Genomic DNA, 24,213 nt, shown 5'->3' with positions numbered 1-24,213 from the left:
CCGGGTCCACAATGAAGGCCCTAGAGACCCAGGAGCGCTCCTCCGGGCCATACCCCTCCCAGTCCACCAGAAACTGGAAACCTCGGCCACGACGGCACACATCCAGCAGCCGCCGGACCGAATAGACAGGACCCCCGTCCACCACCCGGGCGGGCGGAGGAGGTTCCACGGGTGGGCACAGCGGGCTACGAGAGACTGGCTGCAGTTGAGAAACATGGAGTTGCAGCCTCACAGAAACAGGATTGATGATGCGTTGGATGGTGAAAGGACCCAGGAAGCGAGGGGCAAGCTTCTTGGCCACGCACTTCAAAGGAACATTCGCAGAGGACAGCCAAACCTGTTGGCCCATGGTGTATTGAGGCGCAGGCGTTCTCCTCCGATCAGCAGCCCGGCGAGTCTGAGACACGGTCCGGAGCAGCGCCGCCTTGGTCCGGCGCCAAATCCTCCGACTGCGACGTAGATGATCCCGCACGGCCGGAACCGCAATCTCCGCCTCCTGAGAAGGAAACAACGGCGGCTGATATCCCAGACAGACCTCAAACGGAGAAAGCCCCGTAGCTGCCGAGGTGAGAGAGTTATAAGCATACTCAATCCAAGCAAGATGACCACTCCAGGAAGCGGGGTCAGAGGAGGCCACACAGCGCAAGGCGGACTCCAGCTGCTGATTGGCCCTTTCAGTCTGTCCATTAGACTGTGGGTGATAGCCGGAGGAAAGGCTCACCCCCACTCCCAACGCAGTACAAAAAGCCTTCCACACCCGAGAAACAAACTGAGGCCCCCTGTCCGACACAATGTCCAAAGGAATCCCATGCAACCGAAAAACGTGATCCACGAGCACGCGAGCAGTTTCCAGGGCAGAAGGAAGTTTAGACAAAGGGACAAAATGCGCCGCCTTGGAGAACCGGTCCACAATGGTGAGGATCACCGAGTGACCAGCGGAACGCGGCAACCCGGTAACAAAGTCAACTGCAATATGCGACCAAGGTCGACCAGGGACAGGCAGGGGATGCAGCAACCCGGGAGGGGCCAGGTGACGGCTCTTATTGCGCGCACAAGTGTCACAGGCCAGCACATACTCGCGGGCATCCCTCGCCAAAGCGGGCCACCAAAAGGAGCGGCGTAGCAGGGAAACCGTACGACGCACGCCCGGATGACAAGCAAAACGAGACGCGTGCACCCAGTGCAAGACACGCGCGCGCACGGCCACCGGAACAAACAGTTTACCCAGCGGGCCCGAACCCGGGTCCGGATCCTGCCGCTGCGCCTGGCGCACCAAGCTCTCGATCTCCCATGTCACGGCCCCCACCACACAAGACGAGGGGATGATCGGAACCACCCCCGTGGACTCAGACGCGGGGGAAAACTGACGGGACAGAGCGTCCGGCTTAACATTGCGAGAACCCGGGCGAAACGAGATCGTAAAATGGAACCGGCTAAAAAACAGCTGCCACCTGGCCTGCCGGGAGTTAAGCCGCTTCGCACTCCGAATATAAGAGAGGTTCTTATGGTCCGTCCAAACCACAAACGGCTGTTCCGCCCCCTCCAACCAGTGACGCCACTCCTCCAAAGCCAGCTTAACCGCCAGCAGCTCACGATTACCCACGTCATAGTTCCGCTCAGCCGGAGAAAACCGCCGCGAAAAAAATGCGCACGGATGGAGACGGCCATCATCGGGCGAGCGCTGCGACAACACCGCCCCCGCACCCACATCAGAAGCATCCACCTCCACCACAAACTGTCTGGCACCATCCGGGTGGGCGAGAATGGGCGCGGAACAAAACAACTCCTTCAACCGAGCAAACGCCTGCTCGGCCTCAGGAGACCAACTGAAAACACGAGCCGAGGACGTAAGCCGGGTGAGCGGAAGGGTGATCTGACTGAAGTTCTTAATAAATCGGCGATAAAAATTAGCAAACCCCAAAAACCTCTGCAGGTGTTTGCGCGAGGAAGGAGTCGGCCAATCAGCAATCGCCCTGATTTTGCCAGGATCCGGCCCCACCCGTCCCCTAGCAAGGACATAGCCCAGGAACGACACAGAATGAGCATGAAACTCACACTTCTCCGCTTTCACAAAAAGTTTGTTTTCCAGGAGGCGCTGCAAAACACTGCGCACCTGCTGAACATGGTCCTCAAACGACCGCGAAAAGATAAGGATGTCATCCAAATAAACGAACACACACCGATTCAAAAAGTCCCGAAGCACATCATTAATCAATGCCTGAAACACTGCCGGCGCATTCGTCAGGCCAAAAGGCATTACCAAGTATTCGTAATGTCCACGGTGAGTGTTAAAGGCCGTTTTCCACTCATCTCCCTGGCGCATGCGCACCAGATGGTACGCATTGCAAAGGTCCAGCTTCGTAAAAATGACCGCGTCCTGTAAAGGTTCAAAAGCAGAAGAGATCAGTGGTAGAGGATATTTGTTCTTCACAGTAATGTCATTAAGACCCCGAAAATCAATACAGGGTCGGAGAGATCCATCCTTCTTATCCACAAAGAAAAAACCCGCCCCCAATGGCGAAGACGACGGACGAATCAGGCCCGCCTCCAGCGACTCCGTAATATACCTCTCCATGGCTGCCTTCTCTGGACCAGAAAGGTTATACAGCCGGCTGGTGGGCAAAGGAGCTCCAGGTAACAGTTCAATGCCACAATCATAAGGACGATGGGGGGGAAGCGAGAGCGCACAGCGTTTACTGAAAACCGCCCCCAGATCATGATATTGTTCAGGTACAGACGACAGATCCACCTCCTCGGGCGCCAGCTTAGACGAGCAGACAGGCGAAGGCGGAAGAGCAGACTGTAAACAGTGAGACAAGCAGTGGCTACTCCAACTCTCAATGCGACGGGAGGACCAATTGACATGAGGATTATGACGCTCGAACCACGGATAACCTAAAACGATGGGAGACTCCGGGGAGGAAAAAACAAAAAAACGAAGAACCTCACGATGATTACCAGAAAGAATCAACGAAACCGGTTCAGTCTCATGAGTGACGGAGGGCAGTAACTGACCGGTGAGAGCCACAACAGAGACGGGAACCTGCAAGGGTTTAGTCACAATCCCGAGGCGCCTCGTGAGACCGCCGTCAATAAAATTCTGCTCAGCGCCAGAATCCAAAAGTGCGTTAGTAGAGAAAGCGCCAGACGCGGCGTTCACGATAGCAGGAAGCTGCATGCGGGGAATTTGGGAAAGAGAGGAAGTACCACCCACCAGCACCCCCACAGTTACTGGTGGGCACCGCCTTTTGACCGCAACGGGCAGGTGGACACAAAATGGCCCGACTGGCCACAATACAAACACAACCGTCCCTCAAACCGCCTCCGACGCTCCTCCAGCGTCAGCCGTGTACGACCCAACTGCATAGGCTCCTCAGCGGCGGACGCCGGAGGAGACCGTGCGCGGGCCGGAACGGGAGGAGAAGGACGGAATACTGTGCGCACCGCGGCGCGCTCAGCACTCCCAGCACAGACCCGGCCAACCCTCTCCCTCTCACGCTCGCGAAGGCGATTATCGATACGAATAGCCAGATTAACTAGAGCCTCGAAACTCTCCGGTTCGTCACGAGTGGCGAGCTCATCCTTCATGCGATCGTCCAATCCAATGACGAAAGCCTCACCCCACCCCGTCTCCGCGGCTTTAACCCGGAAATCAATAGAAAACTCCGCCACCGACCGGCCCCCTTGGCGGAGCCCGTGCAATTGCCGCGCGGCCTCATCCGAGCGCAGGGGGTGGTGAAATACCGCCTTAAAATCCCGAACAAACTGCTCATACGTGACAGTCTCCACGGGATGCAGAGCGAGATAAGACTCGGCCCAGTCCAAAGCACGATCACGAAGGGCACCGATAACATGAGAAATCTTAACAGCATCATTGGAAAACGCTTGGGGATATCGCTGAAAAAGCAGAGAAACCTGAATCAAAAAACCCCCGCAACGGCCCAACTCTCCCGTAAAAGGCACCAGAGCCGGGGGAGCGGGGTCACGAACAGAGCCCACACTCAGTGAGGCAGATGGAACGGGCGGGGGAGCAGGAACAGCGGGAGCAGTAGGAGGAACTAACCGAGCCAAAGTCTCTTGAATGGCCGACAGGGTCTCATTGACCCGGCCTGCCCATTGCTCGGACGCTGCCAACTGCCGAGACAAACTAGACAGAGACTCCTCGTGTTTCTGGAGTAAATCGCCGGACGCGGGACCTGTGTGTTCTGCCGAATCCATCAAAAATGGTCGGAGTATTCTGTTAGGTGGGCTGGATTACACAGATGGATTACGTGGCAGAAACACACACGGACGCAGAATAGTTAGTGATGCAAGTTTTTATATACACGAGTAAGGGGGAATATTTACAAGGGAAGGGGCTATATACAGTGATAAATAAAAATGTGCCAGGAGGTAAACACCGAGGCGATGAGACGGAGCCGAAGCATGCAGGTAGGCAGCAGACGCACCGGAGCTACCTGACAACAGGGAACAAAACAGGGCTTATGACATACCGTTGATAGCCGAACGTTAAACACAAGTGGACGGAGAGAGTTGGAGAGCTTACTTGACCACCCAAACCACAGCCGCTGCGGTGAACGCCGCCTGATGGTACGTAGCACTCCGTCGCGGATCCACAATAGTCAACACAAAATCCTAGGTAGGCGGGCAGGCGATGGAACAGGCTAAGACAAAGAAAAGTAGGTGAAACGTGGATCCTTTAAAACATACAGCTCCACAGCGTAAAATCAACAGATGCAGCCTGTGCTGACTAGTTACCACTTGTGACAGCGACAATACTCCGACACCAGACGTCCGTGACTCAGCTCCCTAAGAGCGCTCACTGATGACGTCCGATGCGTCGCAGGTGTGTTGGAATGCCATCAAGCCCAGCCTCGCCTACCTATAACCAAAAAGGAAAACAAAACCCAAACAACAACAATACACCTACCCACCACCTCCTAACACTGGGTGGGACTGATTCTGGGTCCACCACCTGTGGCCTGTGTTGACTGTCCTTTTTGGAGCAAATCCCAAACAAATAATAATAACAATAGATGCATGCATGTGTATATATATATATATATATATATATATATATACAGGGAGTGCAGAATTATTAGGCAAATGAGTATTTTGTCCACATCGTCCTCTTCATGCATGTTGTCTTACTCCAAGCTGTATAGGCTCGAAAGCCTACTACCAATTAAGCATATTAGGTGATGTGCATCTCTGTAATGAGAAGGGGTGTGGTCTAACACTAGGAAGGCCCAGAGCCCAGCCATTTGGCTTTTCTACCTTTAAAACCCGGAGAGCAGCCAAATGGCTGGTAGGCTTTTAGCTAAGCTTTAGCTTCAGGCAAGTGGAAGCTAAATTGGCTAGTCATTCATATGTAAATTGGGTTGTTACCTGGGAATTCTGGAGGGAGGGGAGTGGGGGTGTGTGGATGAGGGGGTGGGGGAGCTGCTAAAAGCGGTGAGCTTCCTTTTGTGTTTCATCTTGATGCATTCTCAATCATCCAGGGAAACAAATCTCCAAAAGTCACCAACTTGGAGTGTTTCAGTTTGCCATCTTAGGGAGAAATCAACACACATGGGTGTATGTCCTTTGTTGCTGAGATTTATTGATAAAAACAGTACAAAAAATCAACCATTTGTACACATTTTTACAAATAATTATAAAAAGTGAGTGAGTACATTTCAACATTTTCAGCAATCACTCACAATCCTGGCACTGCCATGGTATCTGTAGTCTGCATTTACCACATGTGTATCTGTTGCAGTGAACACATCGCACAGTGGCATGATTGTTCTTGCAATTGTGTTTGACCTGACACATGGCTCTTTTTCCAGGGCTCGGTGTGGAGGGTTGTGTCAAAGGCAACTGTTCTTTTCTTGCCTTCTTCGCAGCTACATGAGAGTGAGCTAACTCCCTTGCAAGCTCCACCAGGAAGTCCACCCGTCTTTCCTTCGTCCCGGAGCATGCTTGATACAGCACATGTGCATTCAGTGCTGCCATGTCAATCATGTTATAAAACACGGCAACTGGCCAGCGCCGTGTTCCTCTGCGGACAGTGTACTCCCGAACCATCTGGTCCATCACATCCACGCCACACTTTGTTTTGTTGTAAAGGGTGACAGTGTTTGGCTTCCTTTTGGTAGTGTTATCAGTCTGAACCACGCCGTGCATGCTGCTAAGAATATAGACTGTCTTCTTCCGTTTGGCCGCATACGCCGTCAGCGTGGCAGCAGAGGTTGAAAACACCTAAGAAATAAGATAAATTGTTATTTCCATAGCACTTTTACACACAATGAAACACATAAACATAGAACCACAAAAGACCTGCAACATACCTGAGTGGTGAATTCATTGCGATCTGTCTGTCTAGTGGATTGAGGAATTTCCCTGCGAATCTTGTTGACTGTGCCGAGGATGGTGGTTTTCCGTCTAAGAAGTTTTTGCGCAAGTGAAAGCGATGTGAAAAAATTGTCCGTGGTAACATTTCTGCCCTTGTCTAGGAATGGTTCCATCAGCCTCATTACTACATTTTCAGAAAGTCTCTCCCCAGTGGGACGACTGGGGTCCTTGCCAAGATATGGGAAGACATTGCAAATGTACTTGGATTTTAGGTCGCAAGCCACCCAAAACTTGATCCCAAACTTGTCCGGCTTACTTGCAATATACTGCAGGAAACTGCACCGAGTCTTTGATGGGAAAAGCTGTTCATCAACAATGTAGACCAGGGTTGTAGCACGTGATGCAGTTGGTGACAAATGATCCCCACAAACTGGAAATTGCAGCGAACTTATCAGTCTTTGCTCGATCACTGCGGGTGGACTTGTCATCAAAGCGTAGGTGTTGCATGATTTCTTGGAAGCGGTTTCGTGCCATAGTTCCAATTATCTGTGATGGAAGAGATGGAACCCTGGTAACCCCCCGCAAGATGACAATTGCAATAAATGCCATTAGTTCAGGGAGGTCCATGAACCAATGAACATGCTCCGTTTGCTGTGCATGTTGAACAGTCCATTCTTGAATGCTACGAAGCATGTCAAGAGTGATGAAACACAGGAAGCTCCGAAGGCGACTCGTAATATTTCTCCTGGCCTTAGCCGTTGGCTCTCCATCTGCAGCGTACGCTTCTATTGGGGTGAAAGGGAGACAGGTCCCCACCTGTTCTTCACGCCACACTGTGCCATCTTTCGCTGTCTCAGTCCCCAAACAAGCTCTCTTTTTAGGTGCAGAAGCAGTCTCCTCATCTGCAGTGTGAACAAATTCAAATTGTGAGCAATGGGAAGGTCCAGTATCTCCTCCTCTGTATCAGAATAATGTCTGAAATATCTTACTTACAAACTACATCCACTTACTTATTTGAAATGAAATAGGAAATAACATGAAATGCAACTAACCGGAAGACTGATCAGACAGCTCTGAGTCCGAATCCGGCTGAACTTGTAGGTCTTCTCCATCCGAGTCACAAGGGTCGACTTCCCTCAGGATCATTTCCAAGGCCTGCTGAGTGGTGAGTCTTCTCTGCATTTTCTTTCCTTGGAGAGGAGGTCCGTACACCACAGAATTCTTCAGGGCAATGAAGGATTAGGCTAAGTGTAGTGAGATTGTATCATATATATAGGGCTTGGCTTCCTGATCAATGCTCCACTACCAAAAGGAAGCCAAGCCCTGCCACCCTTTACAACAAAACAAGGTGTGATCACATTGATGCCACAATGGACGACTGATCAATGCTCCACTACCAAAAGGAAGCCAAGCCCTGCCACCCTTTACAACAAAACAAGGTGTGATCACATTGATGCCACAATGGACGACTGATCAATGCTCCACTACCAAAAGGAAGCCAAGCCCTGCCACCCTTTACAACAAAACAAGGTGTGATCACAGGGCTTGGCTTCCTTTTGGTAGTGGACAATTGATCAGGAAGCCAAGCCAAGGTAAATGCAGACTACAGATACCATGGCAGTGCCAGGATTGTGAGTGATTGCTGAAAATGTTGAAATGTACTCACTCACTTTTTATAATTATTTGTAAAAATGTGTACAAATGGTTGATTTTTTGTACTGTTTTTATCAATAAATCTCAGCAACAAAGGACATACACCCATGTGTGTTGATTTCTCCCTAAGATGGCAAACTGAAACACTCCAAGTTGGTGACTTTTGGAGATTTGTTTCCCTGGATGATTGAGAATGCATCAAGATGAAACACAAAAGGAAGCTCACCGCTTTTAGCAGCTCCCCCACCCCCTCATCCACACACCCCCACTCCCCTCCCTCCAGAATTCCCAGGTAACAACCCAATTTACATATGAATGACTAGCCAATTTAGCTTCCACTTGCCTGAAGCTAAAGCTTAGCTAAAAGCCTACCAGCCATTTGGCTGGTGGCGGGTTTTATAGGTAGAAAGGTAGAAGCCTGGGGATGCTAGTAATGACATCAACACCCTATATCAGGTGTGCATAATTATTAGGCAACGTCCTTTGGCAAAATGGGTCAAAAGAAGGACTTGACAGGCTCAGAAAAGTCAAAAATAGTGAGCTATCTTGCAGAGGGATGCAGCAGTCTCAAAATTGCAAAGCTTCTGAAGCGTGATCATCGAACAATCAAGCGTTTCATTCAAAATAGTCAACAGGGTCGCAAGAAGCGTGTGGAAAAACCAAGGAGCAAAATAACTGCCCATGAACTGAGAAAAGTCAAGCGTGCAGCTGCCAAGATGCCACTTGCCACCAGTTTGGCCATATTTCAGAGCTGCAACATCACTGGAGTGCCCAAAAGCACAAGGTGTGCAATACTCAGAGACATGGCCAAGGTAAGAAAGGCTGAAAGACGACCACCACTGAACAAGACACACAAGCTGAAACGTCAAGACTGGGCCAAGAAATATCTCAAGACTGGTTTTTCTAAGGTTTTATGGACTGATGAAATGAGAGTGAGTCTTGATGAGCCAGATGGATGGGCCCGTGGCTGGATTGGTAAAGGGCAGAGAGCTCCAGTCCGACTCAGACGCCAGCAAGGTGGAGGTGGAGTACTGGTTTGGGCTGGTATCATCAAAGATGAGCTTGTGGGGCCTTTTCGGGTTGAGAATGGAGTCAAGCTCAACTCCCAGTCCTACTGCCAGTTTCTGGAAGACACCTTCTTCAAGCAGTGGTACAGGAAGAAGTCTGCATCCTTCAAGAAAAACATGATTTTCATGCAGGACAATGCTCCATCACACGCGTCCAAGTACTCCACAGCGAGGCTGGCAAGACAGGGTATAAAAGAAGAAAAACTAATGACATGGCCACCTCGTTCACCTGATCTGAACCCCATTGAGAACCTGTGGTCCATCATCAAATGTGAGATTTACAAGGAGGGAAAACAGTACACCTCTCTGAACAGTGTCTGGGAGGCTGTGGTTGCTGCTGCACGCAATGTTGATGGTGAACAGATCAAAACACTGACAGAATCCATGGATGGCAGGCTTTTGAGTGTCCTTGCAAAGAAAGGTGGCTATATTGGTCGCTGATTTGTTTTTGTTTTGTTTTTGAACTTGCCTAATTATTCTGCACTCCCTGTATATGCATATATATAATAAAACAAGAATCCTGCTACCTCCTCAATTAACTGTACAGAAAACTAACACAACTGAAATTAATAGATCCCTGTGCAAAGGCCAGCTGCTACCACCAGACAGCCAAAAGCTTAAAGGCATTTTTACAGATTAAGAAATTCTCCTTGGCCTTTTCCTCATGATAAAGCTGCATATTGCTTCTATCAGCTGCTTGTATTCAAGCATTACAAACTGTGTTTGCTAAGATTTTGCTGGAAAGGTTTTAAACTGCTTAAATGTGTTTGCATGCACCGCACAGCATTGTTATCCTCCAAATCCAACAATTAATCAGCTGTTTTCTCTAAGGTACCTTCCGTGTGTGTGTGTGTGTGTGTGTGTGTGTGTGTGTGTGTGTGTGTGTGTGTGTGTCTCTGTCTGCTTGCGTTTTAATAACGACAAATTACATACATGTAATCACCATCGCTAACAAATGTATTGTCACAATGCTTTGGGATGGATACATAATGACTTTATCATAACTGCCTAATAAGAAAGCCGATTAGTATAATTCACAGCTTAATTCCAAATTAATGGAGGTTGCACGAGGAGACCGGATATGATTGCCAGAGGTCCAGAGGCTGGAGACCCATGGGGCGGTGAGGATGGGTTAATCAGACGCTATTGTTCTCTTACACACCCACACAGATACACTCACACACATTCAAGCACCACAATTTAAGCTACCAAGTGTAATCAGTCCCGGTTTGAAGCAACAGGACCACTCAAATGATTTCCTACGGAACTTTTTATCACTGAACTCATCGCTTTCTTTCGTTTTTAGTAAATTTTTCTATTCTTTTACATTTCATTAGTCCGTCTTATATCCTATGAGATAATTTCATGTAATCAGCTTAAAAATGATTTCAAGTGCACCTGAAAATGAATAATATACTTCCCCTAATGACTGACATAGTGTATTGTAGATATAGAAAAAAAAAAAAACAATCAGTTACACCCTTATCAGATTTTCATGCTTTCTTCAGCTGGAGACTTTGTTTCCAGTCCATTTTGCTCTGTGATATCAGGGACAGCCAGAACACAGCCTCCATAGACACAAATCTTATTCTTATTTGAATAACAGGGCTAATTCACATTATACCTATCACGCTTCATTTAATGATATAATAAACACAAACTATATGGACGGCTATAGCATGAAAGTTGATTATTTACTGTGTCAGACTATTTAAAGTATTTAAGTACTGAATTACAATTTGCTTAACATGTACAAGAAACTGAACAGAAACCAAAGACAAGAAAAGTAATGTAACATTACTGTTTGGATTTTGCAAACTCAATATTTTCTGCTTCTGCACATGATACAGCCAAAACACATGACACCTTTTAAAAGAATGCACCTGCACATTCATTAATGTCCAATTTGGCAAATCTGCAACCCAATTTCAATTTTTGTTTTTTGCTTAGATATTTTAATCATGTGTGCATATGTTGACAAATGAATCACCTTCAAGTAAAGGCATGTATCTCTCAATGTTTTTAAGTGTATTGTATTTTCACATGTATTTAACCGATTGATTGAGGGACTGTGGTTACGGAGCTGGCTTATCTGACCAAAAGTGAAATGATTGTACTTTCATGATTACAGCATTTGCTCACATTGATCCTCAGACCAATGAACTGAAACAAATGCAACTTGTGCGTTTGAGAAAATTGCTTCCAGATAATTTGGTCATTTGTTCCAGAGTATTCCAAGAATTGATTAAAACTCCCTTTCAAACCCTCAAATACCTTCCCCAGGGATCAGAGAGCTTCATTAAATGAAACTTGTAATTCCTCAAGTAATGAAACTGCAGTCAATACTGCAACTGGGGTGACAAAGGCAACACATTGCTCATAATGGCACTCCTCTTTCACTTTTATCATAAATTCACATAGATTTCTTTCAATTTTAATTGTGCAACTCTATTTTATGATCTGACTTGACTTGGACTTTGGCTGCAGTTAGACTGGGTTAGACTCCAAGCAAGTTTCAATGTCAATATTTGATCTAGTTGGTTAGTTTATGTTGCATAATGTCATCGGATCAAACAAGCAGCCATAGGTGCTGTGGCTAATGTTATGTAGCAAATTTGATTTTAGGGTAATCCTGTATTGCCGACCAAAATAAAATGTTATTAAAATGTAATGGTCTAGCTGCTATAAGACATTTAAATGTGTAAATGTAACCTTTGAGTCTACACCAAAGTTGTTTATGAACCATCCTGCAAAATGGAATTGTTATCTGCACAGACTGTAGACTATACAGTCTGGAGTGGAGTGTAACGTTGAACCTAAAATGCAGACAGAATGCAGTTGAGGGTTAACAAAAGGTGAGCCAATGACAAACATCCAAGTCCAAGGACTAAAATCAAACAAGTGCATAAGATAAGTATGTACTAGTGTGTATAAAATGTATAAAAGTCCTGAAGTCAGCATTGTTTTCATGCTGCTCTTTGTAAGATAATAATCATGGAAAAGATGCAGGTTTAAAAAAAAAAAAATCAAAACTCCGCTGACTGGGTTCATGAGAGAGGTATAATGGAAAAATGGCTTTGTGAGGGTACCGGGAAGCATCTCCATCACTACGGTGAAGCAAACACTCACAATGTCTGATATGAAGTTTTGGTTTTGTTATGCTTTGATTTTGAAGTCCACTAACCACTCTCTGTTTTAAGGTCAACTTCCTCAAGGCCTGATTCATGGAGTGCACACATGATTAAGGACTAATGACATTCACCTGAAAGGAATTCCCTAATTATCCACTGTTAGTGGGGTAAACCATTAGATGAGAGCTGAGGGTGGGAGAGGTTTGAATCTTCAGTTTGACTTGATTTAGTTTGTATATTATTTAGCTGGGGTTTGTTTTGTAGTCAGGTGCATGTGGAGTGTGTTAAAATAAGTGCAGTACTTTACTGTATATGTTTATTTGTAGCTGGAGTGTGAAGGGGGGAATCTCTTAAATTTTATTGGTGGTATGATCAGTGCCTATTTAAGAACGGGGGGGCTGGGATGCTCATGTTTAGATGTGTTGCTGGTGAGAGTGTTGAACCTTTGGATCTTTGAGAAAAATATAGTCAGAGTTCTGGAAAATGACTGACGTCTGTTGTGGTTGTTTTTCTCTCATCTGGTCCTCTTCACATTAATTCCCGACCGTTACAGGCTTACAGAGTTTTTTGGTTTTTTTTCTGTCTATGGATAATTTATTTTTTGATTTGGCTGACAAATATTCACTTTTTAAAAAGTGCACATGTTTGCACTGACTTAAATTTTTTATCAGCTATAACGAAATTCAAAAAGCAAAACTGAATTTAAAAAGGCTTTTTTTTTTTTTTTTTTAACTTCATGAAAGGCATGCTTCTGGGAGAGTGTGAGATGTTTGTTCACACTGACACTGTATCAACCTTGTCAAATATTCCATTCTGTCAGACCCCAAGTAACTTGAGACATCTGACACATTAAAGGAAAACACCAGGACTTTTGACTCCTACAGCGATGTAACATTTAGCTGTGTTTCGATGTGGGAGACATTTATCTGCGGTGAGCATTTGTCTGGCAATGTTTGGGTCCATTTCTCCCCACTGAAGGACAGATTACTTATATTCAATACAAATGTGTACTAACTAAAGCATCAGGCACTGAAACAAATCTAATGGGATTTGGATCTAGGATTTATAGGTGATCCACAGGGCACAAGGATTCATTAATAGTATGATGAGCATGAAAATTATGCAACTTGTATATGCTACCAGAATTTAACTGGACAATAACGATATGAGACTTTTTAGAGCCATCATCTTTAAAACTTTCATCTTTAAACCACTGAATGATATGTTTTGTATGTGGGGTTTTTTTTGTTTGGGTTTTTTTCCCCCATTTGCCTGTCTCCCATGCCTTCAGCATAGTATTTGCTATTGTGCTATGAATTCTAAGATGCCCTGAAATTGTTCTGGTAGCACTCATCTTCCATTCTCTTCCATTGTTGGAGAAAAAGTGAAACTCCACATTCATCTACAGAACCTGAAAATTCAAATTAAGGTTGGTTTTTTTTGGGGTTTTTTTGTTTTGTTTTTTCTAGATTCACATCCCGACTGACAACTTGGAAATTCTGACTTTTGTTGACTTTTTCATGAATGCATCATTACTGGTATTTACCTAGCTAACACAGTTTATGATGTTCTATTCTTGACTTTGTAGTTTGCTTGTTGTTTCAGCTTGTTACATTTGTTTTCTATATTTGTAACGATGCACTGCAGTATTGTGTGAAGGAGTAAATATCCTTGAATTTATATTCTTTGCTGTGTATCTGTCTGAATAAGGTGAGTGTACTGCTTGAACTCAGTCAACCGCAAGCTATCCACAAACAGTAGGCACACCATATGTTTTCACTGGACTGTTGCTGCATGGCTAACACAAGAATTAACTTTACAGCTTTGTGACAGTGATTGACTGTGAACATAAAGGCAACAACAGCGCTAATTATGATGAAGCTGATGGCGATAAGCGTTGTTAATGGAAGCAGGCAATTAAATGAAGTTCACTGTTTGAACCCATCTTACTTCATTTGTGTTGCACCAGTATCCCAGCGCTAGACAGCTGCTTCCATGAGCAATAATGACCAAACACAGTGTGCAGCCTTTTCTAGCTCTTTTTTACAAGGATGACGCTTGCTGAAGGCATTTTGACATGTCATAGAATTAGAAGCTCAGGTATGACTAGTAACCTTTATAACAGCTGAATTTCTCCTACTTCTAAGGTGCCTTGGCTTATTGGGGCAGTGTGGAGCCATGCCAGCATTATTAATTGCATTTTTCACCAATGTGACAGCCTGTTGTGCTGTTGTGTGTTCAATCAGATGAACTAAAAATCAGTGTATGACATCAAGGCACATTTATTTTAATCACCAATCACTTCTGACACCAATTACTGGGGTAGCAAGTAAGGGCAATTATTGTTTCCCCTGTGTCATGATAAGCCAGTAATTATGTGCATAAAAACACAAAAAAAACAAACTTGCTGTCAATAACTAATGTTGGTGGTAACGCGCTACTGTAATCACATTGCATTTTTTTTGTTGAGGTAGTAATGCAATGCATTAAAGTTACAGTAACACTAAAGTGACTTGCATTACAAAGGTTCTTTAATTATCTGCAAAACAATCATTTAAACAGTTTATGGCATCTGTCAACTCGGCTTGTTATCATTTTTATCATATTATGGCTAGTTAAATTAGCCAGCTAAAACTTACCTTATGTTTATTTCTGTTGTTTAAGCTATCTCAGTCTTTCTGCCATTTTCATGCACTCAAAATGCCAGAGCACACTCAGAGCACATTTAAAGGTCATTAAAGTTACTACTGTTTATTTTATAAACTATGAATCCACACAACAATTAGTTCAACTTAATTCTGCTCAGTATTAATTTCCCCTTTTTATAAAGTCTACAGTCCAAGTTTCTTATTTGGACTCTTGTGAAATTACATGAAATTTGGGGTGGGTGATTGAGATTACCCACCTCAAATTTTAAATATCCAACTCCTCTCTTTTCGTGCTTTCATCTATGTTGTATATATTACACTTTAATGAGAACACTATTAGTTAATGTTTATTGAAGAAAATAGAACGCTGCTTCATGTCTCAGACATAGATACAAACACAAATCACTTTTTGTCATGATACTGGGGCTGTTACCCTGTGTGTGTGTGTGTGTGTGTGTGTGTGTGTGTGTGTGTGTGTGTGTGTGTGTGTGTGTGTGTATAGTTTCTGATTGTGTTTCCTTGCCTTCCCTCCCCTTAGTGTGTATCACATGTTTCCTGTTTTATTTTGATAGTCCCTTGTCCCATGTTCAATCTATTTAGCTTTGTTTCCTCACTGTCTCATTAATTCTATTTATTTCCAGCTGTGTTTCCCTCCTGTTTCCCATCCCCTAGTTATCCTGTGTGTATTCAGTCCTCTGTCTTCCTCTGCCTGTTGTTGGATTGTGTGCTCATCTCTGATTGTGTTTCCCAGTCTCAGGTTTTTCATGGTCCAGGTTTCATGTCTTGGGTTTCTGGTCTTGCGCTTGGGTCAAGTCACTCTCCACTTTCAACTGTTGTGACATGTGACACCTTTATAATAGCTTCAGTTATTAGTACATCATGATTCATCCAGTCCTAAAACTTTGATGGCATCAGTGTGAACAGTATTTCAACTGCTACCTGTACACCACCTACCTGTGCTCTGTTGGATTTTTATTGTTTTCCTGTCTACGTCACTTTTCATTCGTCTCCCTGACACTGCTTCTTAGCATTCAGGAATCACTAGAAGTTGCATTAAAGCCGATTAGTATCTCCCACCTGTGCCAGAGACTAATCCAGCAAGTTCATCTGCAACATCCTCTCTGGACTCATTCTGTGCCTCTAACTCCCTGCTCTGTGCCACATGTACCATTTCATGCCAATGATCGATAGACTTTGTTTCTCTGTTGAATTCTGTTGTTCCATTTAGAAGTAAACACTCTGAAGGATATGGCCCTAAAAATAAAACTTAATTTACACTGGACACTTTACCACCACAGCTTGTTAAAGAGCATTTGACACAATTGAGCCAATAGCTATTAGCAGTCTTGGCTTAAGAAATGTCCCCGGGGCCTTTAACATGCTCTTTGGCAGCCTTTGCTTAAGAAAACCAACTTTTTCATTTACACTGAATATGTCTGTACTCTTGTTTTGAATCATGAACCTTTAACATCATTAAATATTTATTTTTAAAATATCTGGTTGTGAGTTTGTTCATGGAACCTGAGACAACTAGAGATCACCTAACTTATCAAGGCTAGTTTAGTGCTTTTTATGATTGCTTCATAACCTGTCCTGTCTGGCAGCTTTAGCATTCAGAATTCTGATCTGAATGCATGATGGTGACAAACACATTTTGCTTGTTCAAAGCATTAATACATGTTCAAAACACAACAGCTTTAATAAACGCAAAATGGTTTGGACCCAGAAGTAGGGTTCATACGTCATCACTTAAGAACCAGATAGGCTCCTCTTGTTCATGCGAACCTTTTATCTGTTTATTTATTCATTTCTTTTTGTGATATTGCAGATTTTACATTACAAGTGGAATAGTATGACAAAGACAAGACAGGCAGAAATGGGGGGATAGAAACAAATAGAAATGAACAATCCACATCCAGTCACGCACCCCGAGACCAACAAGCACCCACGTCCCAGGGAGGGGCAGAAGCGTCCAGCCAGGAGCAGTAACATGTCCCACCAGGGCCAAGCCCCAGCAAGCCCCAGACCCAGACACCATTTGTATACTCACTCTCACCCACCCAGCAGTGACACACAGAAAGACAAAGACACATGTGCACACCCTGAACCCTCCCTTTCCCGCCTTGTTACGAGCAGATGCTGCCCCAAACCAGCAACAATTTACAGTTTATTTTTCCATAACAAATTTGAAATGCTAGAGTTTAGCAATCTACACCAAGTAAGAGAGGGTTCATTAGGGATTACTGAAAATAAGCAGTTTATTTTCAGTAGAATCATCATTTTAATGATGGAAACTCTTCCCATAAGTGATAAAGTGGTAAAGTTCTCCAACATGTGAGATCATTGTCTACTGTTTTTAATAAAGGAATATGATTCAACCATGATTCAACTCTGAGAGCTTGGTGAAAAATTTTATACCTAGTTATCTAATGTTCCCAGACTTTAGTGGAGAAGGGGTAGTGTTATGAAAATTACAATTTAGAGGCAGAACTGCTGATTTACTTCAGTTAATGGATGAAAACATATCTCTAAGTGTGATCATGGCAGAGTTCATGTTTGGAGATCTGAATTCCTCTCTTGTTAAATCTGTTTGTTTTATTATCATACCCTTAAACAGGGAAGCTCCTTCATACAGTATCTTCTAGGGCTCCTTGACTTCTATGTTCGAGCCAGATCACCCAGACTGTCAATGAGAGGTAAAACTTGAGGGGATAGGGACAAATAAGTAAATACTTCAGCCTACTCCTTTTCAAACAAATAATGGAGTGATATTTTGTAATGATTGTGAAGGCACATGTTTGAAATGTTTGAAATAAAAATGAACTGAACTGTCTGACCAGGTAAATTACCTGCTCCCGATGGTTCATAAATCTGAGGTAAAATAAAGAGGATTCATGCTTTTTCAGTTGCCGCCTCTAAGCTTTGGAACAGTCTACTGCTTCATGTCAGAGCTCCCAAAATATTTTCAAGTTTTAAAGTCCTAGAACTTCAACCTTCTGTAGAATCCAGTCTTGAGCTAAGACGTCAAATTTTTTATCCTAGTTAAAAATAAGCCACAGCTTACATTATTGATGCATTCTCACTGTTGTCGATAGTGATCGTTTCCTATACAGAACTTAGTCTATTTTTCTCTTTAATCAGCTCTGTTTTGTTGTTATAAATATGTTCTATAAATGACCTCTACCTGATTGCACTTTAATATATGGAAAGCAAAAAGTAAAGATAAAACGCTGTAGCTCGTTTGACTTTTTGAGCCGGGCAAACACTTGAAAATTAAAAACACACTGCTACTCTGGGGACTTGAGGTTTTCTGCCACTGAGCCTGCATGTATCGTCAGGCTTAACTTCTCCCCAGTCAGGATAAGCTTGCCTTTGTCCACAGTTTCAACCTGACTGCCAACATAAAGGTCAAACAATTACTGGCCCACCTCTCTGTTTCGCATTGCTCTTTTCAGCTTGCCGTGTGTGCGTACGTACAGTCTGGTTGAATGTCAGCATGTAGGTCACAGATTTTGGTATAACGGGATTTTAAAGTGGCCCTTTTCCACTTCACGCAGTATCTCTATGCATCTCTAACGTCTTGGCTGTGTCACAGCATAGTTCACCTTCAGGCCAGATGTATGAGGTACGGAGCAACATTCATTTTTTGTTATCTTTATGATGTTCAGTTGGGAGAGTAGCAGGGAACACAAAGCAGAGAGGGGTGGCACTGTAAATAATAATAATGTCTTCAAGAGAAAACACTTAGTATCAAATACATTATATAACTATGAGATACAACATGCAAAAATCCAATAAATCCACTGAAAAAAGATTTTACAAAACAGTGAAAGCAACAGCTGTTAATAGAGGTCCTGATGAGAGTCCCACTGGCACAACAAAAGCAGGGGATAGTGCTATGATGGTTTGTCGAATGTGCCCAGTATTCAAACAGGTTTGCAGGCTCAAATGCCAGGAGCATATTATGTCCACTGGCAAAGCTGTGGCATAAATGTGATGACGCGTGATGTCACTGAAAACAGTCCCGCATGTCGTAACTTCATGTCACTTTAGTGATATCATTTTGTAGAACATTTATCAGAAATCTGCCGAAGGAAGTCACCTGGTTCAATGTGTGCAAAAACACAATCTCTCTAAAACCACTGGTTCCAACTACAATACGATTCTGAGGACCTGTTTTCCAATGTAAAAGATCGTGCTGCATGCAAAGTATATGGTCTTTTCTTGCACTTGCAGAAATTTAACAGTAAATACTGCATTTTGAAAAGAGCCAGTTGAACCTACAGAAAGCTGAGCAAATGGTTGATATATTCAGAGAAGACATGAAGTGTCAAAGGGAAAATTTGGAAAAATACTACTACAGGAACCCAAGACCTGAATTTCGAGAGCACAGTTGTGCCAAGTCCAAGAAAAGTTGGCCTTGGAGCTGTCCAGAGGGTAGTGGTGGGATTATAAACCGAGCACCAAAGCAGAAACAAAAACTGCATGTGTGATTTAGATTAGGATATGTACTACAAAAACATGTTGCAGGAGATTTTCAATCTCTCTTCTTGCCCATGTCTTCTTTGGAGACATTCTCTACCCTTTGAAACAAATAATGAAAAGGGAGATTAAAGACTATGGTTATTAAAGTCTAATAGAATCAGAGTAGAAACCCACTGCAACAGCATCTCATGTTGCAAACTTCATTTGCATTTGGCCAGACAGCAAGTGTAACAATAACTAGAAATCAAACTGCACTAATAAGTAGATGACGTTAATGTTGAGTAGCTTATCTTTAATGTTTCTCAGGATTCAAAGTCGTGCTGGATTATATTTTTGCAATTCAATCAGGTACCGGCACACCAAGTGAATGTAATCAACCTTTATTTTGCCTGAGTGCATTGGCCTCTGAATACCAAACAGCTTTGTATCTATAACATTGAGTATAATTTCAATTTGTTACACCCATGTATTAACAGATTATGTGTGAGCAGTGGACTGCATGGAGATTCATTCTTTATGATGACCTTTGAAAACTGTGTACGTGGATATATATGCCTTCAAGGCTTTCACTTTGCAGTCGGTGAAGCATGTAATTTATTGGACTTGCTAAATTAAGCAGGGCATCTATAGAATCACTATATCACACACATACTTACGCACCATAGCCCTGTGCTTTAATGTGTAATTGACTGACTGGTTGGTTGACTATCTGAGGCAACTGTTTGGCTGAGTCACTGACTCAGCAGCTGGCTGGTCCTCTAATTGAGTAGCTCTGTGAAGGACGGACTGGCTGGGTAAACGATTTAGACACAACTGGATGGTGGTGAGACTGACAGATTGAATGCCAGTGCTCTAAACATATAAATAACTGTCAACCAAAACTTTACGATTTGATGGCTTTCTCTTTTTTTTTTTTTTTGGCTTGCCAGTCATTCCATTTAATATATAGGTTATAAAAACATATGTGAACAAAAGTAGGTAAAAAGCATCTTATTGGCAGCGGCTTCATTTTTAAGCAAGAATCATATAGACACTGTTTTCTGTTTCTATTTCTATTTGCATATTTTCCCAGTAAGATATAAAGACATGACATCATTTGTTATTGATTTATTTTAATATGTTATTTTTAAAAGTCAAGATGTAGCTGCATGTTTCTAAGCTCATGAACAAAAGCATTTTCAGAGATATGTGGTCTCCACAGGAAAGCTACTACAAGCATATAATTTATGGAATATAATCTGGACATAAAACAGTGTATAAAGTATTTAAAATGAGCAAAACTGACTGACTGCAGAAAACGGTCATTGATCTGCAGCAGTGAAATGGATCCTTTTAAAGCTGATGGGGAACATTTTTCTGCATAGTAATTTACTTTTATGCACATGAATACAGTTGTGTGTGTAGTGGTGTTTTCATAGTGTTACGTATATATATTATCTTACAAAAAACTGACGTTATAGAAACTATCCGCAGGTAAAATCACTCATATAGCCACAAGAAAATGCTTTGTAGGTAACAGAGTGAAGGAATTAGTAATTTTGGGATGCAAATTAATAATTCATACTATAGGAAAGAATAGTCTGAATAATAATATGACTGGTTCACTGATTGAATCATGCTTGACTAACAAAGGATTTAGACCTGAAGTCCTGTGTCTTTTTATGATTTCCCATTCAGATGTTCCAGCTGAGTCATCTGGATGCCATTTCATACAAAAACCTACTCTGATTGGCTGCTATTTTATTGTAAATGGTGGACACTTACTGGTTCGACTTTTTACCCTGAACAACAGGCAGTGATTGGTGAGGGTGCTGATACCGGTACTGATTTTGGGCAGGCTGAGAAATAAATACACACACACAGAGTTTGTATAGCCAATCCATTTGCGCACACACAGGGTTAAGAAAAAAGTTCTTCCAACTTAGCTTTAAATGTATGAAAATGTAAAGGAAAAAAAAATTAAAATATTATCTTCTATTAAATTTAATAAGCATAAATATTCTTGTCTCAAAAGAGCCAGCAACTGTTTGATTAAGTAGGTATTAGCTTGTATGCAAATTTAAGTTTGTAGACATTGCAACCATGTGTTTAAAGAAATGTTAATAGACTAAGAACAAACAAGTGTGCGCAAATATTTAGTAATATTTAGTAACCCTGCTTTGTCACAGCCTACACTATTTATAACCATCTAACAGTGTTTCTTCATTTAGTAATATTCAGCAGATCTCAGAGTTCATTTCAATTCATGAAATATTTCAGTGTCTTGGAGGCAGATACTCACCTTTTTTAAGATGTAACCGAATACTTTTTTAATGATGCTCTTGCCTGGGGAGAGTAAAGTCATGCATCCATGCTATTCAAGAGTCATTCAAAGTCACTGCATTGGCTCACAGTGGCAAAAAAATCTATTCGCTTATTAACTTAACGCATGAAATTTTAGATGAAAATTAGTAGAATGAATTCATTAATCCTTCCGTGTGATACACACTGTCACACTTTCCCAAAACAGAATATTTTCATCTCAATAATTAAGGTTTCCAATACTATTTTTACTCCTCAGGTTTGGCGACCAAAGAGCTGAATTTAAATTATCCACAGCATTTGCCTCCAAAATGAGTCTGATTTATTCAGATGTGCAGTCCTGTGAAAAAGTATTTACTCTCTTCCTGATGTCTTAGTTTTGCTACACTTAAATATACTAGGTCATCAAGCACATTTTAATATTAGAACATAGATAACTTGAGTAAATACAAAATGATAACTGTGAAAAATATGCTTTAAAAAAAAAAAAGAAATCAGACAGGAGGAAACACTTTTGCAGACCTCAGGTGTATCGATGAATCCTGTATGTAATCCCTGTTGATACACATATGAATAGTGCATTCTGACTTTTATTCAAGTTTCCAATGGGCATTTTTTTTTCTAATGATTTCTGTAGGATGATAAAATAAAAATAAAAAAATAAAAATGCTGTTTTTGCCCGCAACTAAATACACAGATGATTGGCAGATCATCTCCCCTGCAGACCTTTTTGCTATATAACATGCCCGCATTCACATTTAGCATTTAGAAACATTTGTTATTTGTTTTTTTTTCACTACAATTTGCATTTCTTCATTTTAAGAGATGAAAAGAAAAAAAGGAGCAGATTTGGGAAATAAATGAAGGAGCTGATTTGGTATGCAAGTGCAACAACATCACAACAGGGAAAAGCCAAATTGAAATGTCATTTTGTATTCATCAGAAAACACTGGCGTGTGTGTGTGTGTGTGTGTGTGTGTGTGTGTGTGTGTGCATGCGGTGTGGGTGGCGTGGGGAGTGCTTGAACATGATGGGTGTTCAGTCTGTGCATACGTGTGTTGGGTGTGTATGTGTGCACATGGAGCCAGGCGAAGGGATGGAGGGACTCTTTCTACCTGCTGTATAAATTATTTTTGACAGCAAAATTTTTTTATTCCATAAAGTCGGTTGTTACCTTCCATACTTTTCTTGTTCTCTTTTGTTCATTATCGCATATTTTGGAAAAACGATGAAGTAGTCTTTTCACATGCAATAACGGAAACATTATTTTTACAAATTTATAAAGATTTGCTCCTTGGGAAGTATATTCTGACAGTAAATAAAAAGGTTAATTTACACTCTGAGAATAACAACATTACAATTGTCAATCTATGCAACAATAAAATATTAGGACTTTCAAACTTTTTAAACTGAAGCACTGACTCAGCATTTTTGACATTACTGGACTGCTTGTCCCACAGCACTGGAGAAAAAGAAAAGGGAAAGTCTCCCACTGTTTCACACCCTCAGGACAATTGATTCTCCGATTTGAGGGGTCAGCCAAATCCCTGAGGGTAATGAGGGTAAACTGATCTAACAGCATGGTGCAGATGAGGGCTCGGGTGAGGGTAGAAGTGAGCCAGCAGGAGTAATTGGTGGTTTGTACGGTTTCTGTCTTCTCAACATTCTTTACAGACCTTACACTTAATTGTCAATTTGTTACTTTTGATGAGGATTTCTTAGACTACTGTAAATGGCATATCTGTGATAGCTTCTCGTTTTTTACTGTATTTGGTTTTACTACTGTTTGTTCTGTCTTACTATGAGTTTGTTAGTCATCTATAAAGCACGTTAAACTAGCCTCGCCCACTTTATGCTTTTCATATAGTTAAAGCAAGAAACTTTGCCAACTTGGACACCGCCATGACTATTATTTACAGTGTCCAGATTTCCACCAGTGTTGCCATGGTTCCCATGTACTCCGGACCGCCACCCCCTCGCTCTTATTCACGAATTAATTACTCACCTGTGTCGAGCCTGTTGATTACCAGAAGCTCCTTAAGGATTTCCCTCAGTTAACATGATATTGTTGCATTGCTAAATGTTAGTGTATTTTGGCTTATCTGCTCTGTGCTCTTGTTTCTGTGTGGAAACCTGTTTTGTTTTCCCAGCTCTCCACTGTGCAGATACCAGAGGCCTTGGAAAACCCTGGGGTGGGAGACCTGCAGAATCAAGTTAACCTGTATAAGAGAAACTGGTTTGGAGGAAAATTTCCCTTTCGACTACCCTCCCTGTTATGGAAGAAGATACCAAACAAGCTTCTTTCCCAACCTTTGAGTGTTTACAATCTGTGCCTGTAGTAAACCAGCTTCATTTTTGTTTCTTTGTCTCACACTTGGGCTCAGCAAGTACAATACAGTAAAGCAGGGCAGAGCTGGACATAAGTTGATCCCTCCTAACCCCATTATGAAAATTACCAAACTGTGAAGTTGATACAGTAGCAGATCTGCCTGCTATTCACTGTTTTTCAAGTTTAAAAAAAACAACCTTATTTCACTTATATTAGTATTTCCTTATTGGCTCCCTCTTCTTGTCACATCCTAAACTATCAAA

The 24,213-nt window shown here is 42.6% G+C and overlaps 1 long non-coding RNA gene across 1 annotated transcript; it reads right to left on the bottom strand.

Annotated features, from left to right (window-relative positions):
- Positions 1 to 4,310: 4,310 nt before the first annotated feature.
- On the bottom strand, positions 4,311 to 4,925 carry LOC143413920 (uncharacterized). Its single transcript, XR_013094483.1, has 3 exons — positions 4,759 to 4,925; positions 4,547 to 4,664; positions 4,311 to 4,457 (listed from the first exon to the last, which is right to left on the bottom strand). It is a non-coding gene; the product is annotated as an uncharacterized LOC143413920 (long non-coding RNA).
- Positions 4,926 to 24,213: the final 19,288 nt, after the last annotated feature.

This window comes from Maylandia zebra, linkage group LG19 (assembly GCF_041146795.1).
Source record: "Maylandia zebra isolate NMK-2024a linkage group LG19, Mzebra_GT3a, whole genome shotgun sequence".
Taxonomy (NCBI): domain Eukaryota; kingdom Metazoa; phylum Chordata; class Actinopteri; order Cichliformes; family Cichlidae; genus Maylandia; species Maylandia zebra.
This window is presented reverse-complemented; position numbering and strand designations above follow the sequence as displayed.